This window comes from Peromyscus eremicus, chromosome 15 (genome assembly GCF_949786415.1).
Source record: "Peromyscus eremicus chromosome 15, PerEre_H2_v1, whole genome shotgun sequence".
NCBI lineage: Eukaryota > Metazoa > Chordata > Mammalia > Rodentia > Cricetidae > Peromyscus > Peromyscus eremicus.
Genome location: NC_081431.1, coordinates 40,950,847 through 40,956,846, shown reverse-complemented (window position 1 = coordinate 40,956,846; position 6,000 = coordinate 40,950,847).

Below are 6,000 nucleotides of genomic sequence, written 5' to 3'. Positions count from 1 at the left end.
CTTTGTGAGTGTGGGCATGTGCTATGACATGTGTGTGTGTGGGGTCACACAATACTTTGGGGGAGCTGGTCCTCTCTTTTCACATTGGGTTCTGTCTTAGGATTTCTATTGCTGTGAAGAGACACCATGACCACAACAACTCTTATGAAGAAAACATTGAGTTGAGGGTGACTTGCTTACAGTTTCAGAGGTTCAGTCCATTATTATCATGGGGGGAGCATGGCAGCATGCAGGCAGATGTGGTGCTGGAGCTGAGAGTGCTACATCTTGCAGGCAACAGGAAGTTGACTGACTGTCACATTGAAGGAAGCTTGTGTGTGGGGGAACCTCAAAGCCCGCCCCCACAGTGACACACTTCCTCCCACAAGGCCACACCTTCTATTAGTGCCACTTCCTTTGGGGGCCATTGTCTTTCAAACCACCACAGGTTCTAGCTCAAGTTGTCAGGCTCGAGTGGCAAGCACCTTTACCCCCAGAGCCATCTTGCTGGTCTTAGAAATGAGACTTCTTAAGTTTTATAGTCTATTTTCTCCTTGTTGGGTTTTTTCCAGGTTCTATAGACAAGTATGGGACAGATTTCAGGTGAAATATCCTTTAGTCACTCTGGGCCCCACAAGGGGAAGAGCTGAGAGAGGAGAGTCATTAACTCACAGTGGAGATTCCTCACTTCACATACTTTGAACAGAGAGGGGTCTCTGGTGAGGCCCTGCTCTGAAGTGAATGTGCTGTGGGGCTTCTCTATCCTAGGAGCTTAGGGAGGGTCGTATGTGGGGTAGAAGGTCACAAGCCTGGCTGGCTGGGGTGTGGGCAGCAAGCAGGAAGGGCATCCTGTGACTTTTCCAACCAGGAGATATCTGCCTTCTGAAGGTCACAGTGAGGAGCCTGTCCGTGGTAGAGAGAGGTGACAGAGGGATGTGACTAACCTCCTCTACAGTGGCAGTGTCTGTGATCTGTCTTTATTGTTTTTCAACTTATGTGGAATTTCCCCAATATTGCCTTTGAATACTTCCGTTGATTTTGAGTGTGGGTGTGGGTGGGAGTTATTTTTGTTTGTTTGCTTGTTTTTAAGAATTTGTAATTTGGTGCACTGAGTCCTTGGGGTGCCTGGCTGGGTTGATATAATTAATGGGCTTCTGGTGAGGGCTGCTGCTTTGCTGTCACGTGATCACAGTACGGTTGCCTGGAGTTTGGAGGCTATACACATTTGCCTTTCCTGGGCTGAGACTGTTTCATGCATTTGGGGATCAAAACATGGAATTGGTTTTTACTTTTAAAAAGACATCTTCAGCAATCCCAATGCTACTATCAATATAGTCCTCGATGAAGATGCATGTGCCTGTATTTTGATTGGATTGGTGGTAGTCCTTTTTGAAAGTGTCTTTGAGTGGTTTTATTTGAAAACCCAAGTATCAAAGAATATTGAGTTTAGAATGGTGTAATAATATAGTTATTCTGTTTGAGGACTACAGATTTCATAGATTACAATTGGAGTCCATCTGTATCCTCCAATCAAAGTAGTTCATACTATATTTTTTGATAAACCTAATTTTGAAAAGTTTTCTATTTGTAAACTCCCCTGAGAGATAGAAAAAAAATAGTGGTACAAAGTCTTTCTGGATGGAGCTAAAAGATGATGGGAAAATAGACTTCGTATCTGAAAAATCCCAAGATGAGCTACCATCCCTGAAACAGAATATAAAAGATGGTTCTGCCACAAGCAAAGAACATATACCCAAGCAATGATTTTAGTGAATGAAGCAATTATGAATAACAAGTCAACATTAGCAAAGGGTCATGTACTGTGACTCAGAACCAACAGGAAAACAATTCATAGGTTTCCCCTTCACATCAGGGAAGACCCTTTCCTGCAGTACCATCTGGGGTGGTGCCACTCTGTGTGCTATATCCCTTAATGTCTTGTTTACTAAATATCCATAGACAATTTACTTTCTATAAATTGTATCTTAAGATGATTGTATTTTATAATAAACTAAAATCTACCAAGATAAAACTTATATTTTTTCTCTTGCTTCTTAAGAAAACAAGATATTGTTTTTATTTGTTTGTTTTCTTTCATGAATACTCTTTCTCCTGGTTTTTCTGGGTAGTAAAGAGGAGCTTGGCTTTCTTTCTATTTGTTTGTTTTTTATTCTGTTCCCCTCATTGTTTCTCTGTTTCCCACTCCCCGCCCCCATTGTCCCCCAACTCCTGTGTCTGATTCTTTCTTCAGTCCACTAGGACCCATGCTCTACCCCCACCCACCTCTAGCCCTAACCTTGGTTTTCATTAGCCTCTTTCTTTAAATCTGAGGCCCTTGCTCTACGGTCTGGACCTTGGTTCTGCACCAGGGATATGACCAGGAACTCTGTGCAAAAGATGGAACTTTCAGACAGTTGGACGGTTTTCCTTGGATCCTTTCTCTCTCTCTCTCTCTCTCTCTCTCTCTCTCTCTCTTTCTCTCTCTCTCTCTCTCTCTCTCTCTCTCTCTCTCTCTCTCTCTCTCTCTCTCTCTCTCTCCCCTCTCCTCTCCTCTCCTCTCCTCTCCTCTCCTCTCCTCTCCTCTCCTCTCCTTTCTCCTTTCATTATCTCTCTTGGATTTTCCTGCCTGGCTCCATCCTGCCCTGCCATAGATAGGCCAATGCAGTTTTAATTATCAACCAATCAGAGCAACACATACATCCCCAGCAGGCGCCAGTCATAGAGAAGTATCATGGGAAGAAGGTAAGTTTTGAACTAGCAGTCTGTAGAATGAGCGCTCTGGCTGAGAAATTAAAATGAGCTTAGGGAGCTAAAACATATTCATAGGATGAGACTTATAACTGGTATATACACATTTACCTGTAAACTAACACCAAGTGTAGCAAATAGCAATGGCATAAAAGAAATTCCCAGGCCTGAAGAAGGGCGAGGGGGCTCTGATAGGCTACAGTAAGCTCCTGAGCTGCCCATATAACTTCTACATTCTTGGTCTAGCCTGTGTCCATCACTGGAGGATTCTGTATAATCTTCCCACTCGCTGAAGTCACACATCAGTCCTACAAGCAGAAAGTGGACAAGTGGTGCAGAAACTGTAGACCTTTCTGGAGAGGATTTCAGTGGTTCTGGTTAGGAATCCTATGTGGGGGTACCCATGTGCACACAGACCGGATTTCTAACTCAAGAAGTAGCGGTGTGTGGGTGTGGCATGAAACTCCGGTGTGGTTCTTTGGAAGCCGTCCTCACCACCCCCAACCCTAAGACAGAGTCTCACTAGGTAGCTCTGGCTGGCCTGGAACTTTATTTCGTAGACCAGGCGGGCCTCAAACTCACAGAGATCCGCCTGCCCCTGCCTCCTGAGAAAGAAATCTTGAGAGATGTGAGAAATAGGTTGACTTCCAGTCTGCCTGGAGATCTCTAGGCAGAGTCTCAGCATTTCTGGAGATTCAGTCGGAGTCTTAGCTAAGTGTCTGAATGTAAAAGAGACAAGTGGAGACAAGTCGGCACACGGGAGGACATTAACACGATGGGCATTTGAGTCCTGCTGGGAAGCAGGCCACACTCCCCTCCTCCATGGCCCTGAGAGCCTCCATGCTGAGGCACTGTGTCCTGTATTTTCAGCAGCTCTGCTAAATTGTGTCTCTTAGAAGCAAAAGACAAATCTCCAGAGGTTTCCATGTTTGGTTCACACCTACGATGGCAGCTGTCTGCTGCCCGGGGAAACACTTCTGTGTTGACTTGCAGCAGCCGGGGACAGCACTGTGAGCCTTGTAGCCATCTGCTTGTTCTGTCGCTCTGGCCTTAGAGAAAGTGTGAATGATGCTGTGCCAGACCTCCTTGCTAGGAGAGACTCAGCGGGGGCACTTCTGGGAAGAGAGACACCTAGCCCTGGGGAGGGCACTTAGCTGGTGATGATGGCCAACCTCTGCATCATACCCCAGGCAAAGTCAGTTCTCTTCACAGACACCTGCAGGCTGCATTCTAATAAGACCTTGTGCTGATTCCCACAGGACCTTAGACAGACAGCTTAATTTAAATCTCACCAATTGCCTCACCAAGTATGCAAATGACTCTATGTTAGGAGAGAAACTGAGTCCTAAGAAGTGGGGCTAATCATGATTAAGCCCAACACAGAAAGACCCAGAAATCAGTATATGTTCTCACTATTCTCTTCTCCCCATGGTCTCTGACTGAATTACTCATTTTAAAGTACTGATTATTACTACATGGCCCCTATGCATGCAATGTTATTAATAAAAATCAAAAGGATTTTGATAGAAATATTTTAGAGACTAATCTTTCATATCAAATGGATTTTCCCTCCACTTTATAAGATGATTTTCCCTGGGATGCCATTAATATTGCACTTCCACGGTCCACCTCACTACTGGCTTCTACATCTTTGCTTGCTAAGAAAGGAAGGCATGGGGAGGAAGCATCAAGCTGGAGTGCCCAGGGTCAATGAGCTGAAAAGTAGCCAAAGACCAACAACGGCAGTGAAAACTGGAGAGCATGGAGTCATTCAGTCATGCAACTCTCGAGCAGCCGGGAGTCATGGTCTCTCTGTGTACAGCGGAGCCCTGTCCAGTGGTGTACCCCAGAGGGCCTTTCTGGAGGTTTCAAATGTGCAGGCTCAGAGGGTGGAGGTGGCGGCTGGGCACTTGGAGTCCAGCTGTCTGTCTGGGAGGCTGGACAGCTGCAGAAGCCCACGTTGGAGTTGACTGGCTGGAAGAGTCTGCGGCCCTAAATCCAGAGGAGCGGACTGTTGTTCCTGTTTCCCATGTGGTCGGACTTCTGGAGGAGGAGGTGGGGATGCTTTTGTGCTGATGCTTTGCCTGCTTTTCCTGTCAGCCCCCCGGGGGGGGGCACATGCTGAGAGCATTACAAACATGGGTTGGTATCCTAGTTAGGGTTTCTCTTGCTGTGATGAAACACCATGACCAAAAAGCAAGTTGGGGAGGAAAGGGTTTATTTGGCTTACGCTTCCACATCACTGTTCATCACTGAAAGAAGTCAGGACAGGAACTCAAACAGGGCAGGAACCTGGAGGCGGGAGCTGGTGCAGAGGTCATGGAGAAGTGCTGCTTACTGGCTTGCTCATCATGGCTTGCTCAGCTTGCTTTCTTATAGCACCCAAGACCTCCAGCCCAGGGGTGGCCCCACCCACAATGGGCGGGCCCTCCCACATGAAACACTAATGAAGACAGGCTTGCCTAGAGCCCCATCTCATGAAGGCATTTTCTCAATTGAGATTATCTCCTCTCAGATGCTCCAGCTTGTGTTAAGGTGACATAAAACCATCTAGCACCGTTGGTATTTAAACTCCGCCTGTTGGTTCACAGAGCCTGGGCAATTTCCTCTGTGTCCCAAAGCCCTGGATTCTGCATCAGGAAGTAGAGAGCACGAAGCAGCATGGTATCTTAAAGACTTTGCATCTATTAAGTGCTCAAAATCAGTAGCTGCTATTTTTATTGGATGAGAAGCTGTAATTCAACCCAGGGAAGGGAAAGAGCTGCGTTAGACAAACGAGGTTGTGACTGTAAGTATGGTGAGGATGGGTGCAGTCTACTACGGAGTGGACGAGCCAGGTGTGTTGGCCCATGGTCACAATCTCAGTATTTGGAAGGCTGAAGCTGAAGGATCAGGAGTTTGAGGTCAGTCTGAGACATAAGGGAGGCTTAGTGGGTAGAGCGCTTTCTATGCAAACATGAGGACCTGAGTTCGAATCCCAGAACCCACCCAAAGCAATATCGCTCATGTCTGTAATCTCAGTGCTCCTACACAGAAAGTGGGGAGGCGGAGGCAGGAGACTCTCTGGAAGCCTGGTATATGCAGTAACAAAAAGAGAGGCCCTGCTTCGAACAAGGTGGAAGGTAAGGACTAACATCCAAGGTTGTCTTCTGACTTCCACAAGCATGCTCAACACACACACACAAAATGAATGAATGAATGAATGAATGAATGAATGATGAGTGGATGGTTTTCAGTGTCATCTATCCCCTGAGCCTGGTCTGCATACCCAGT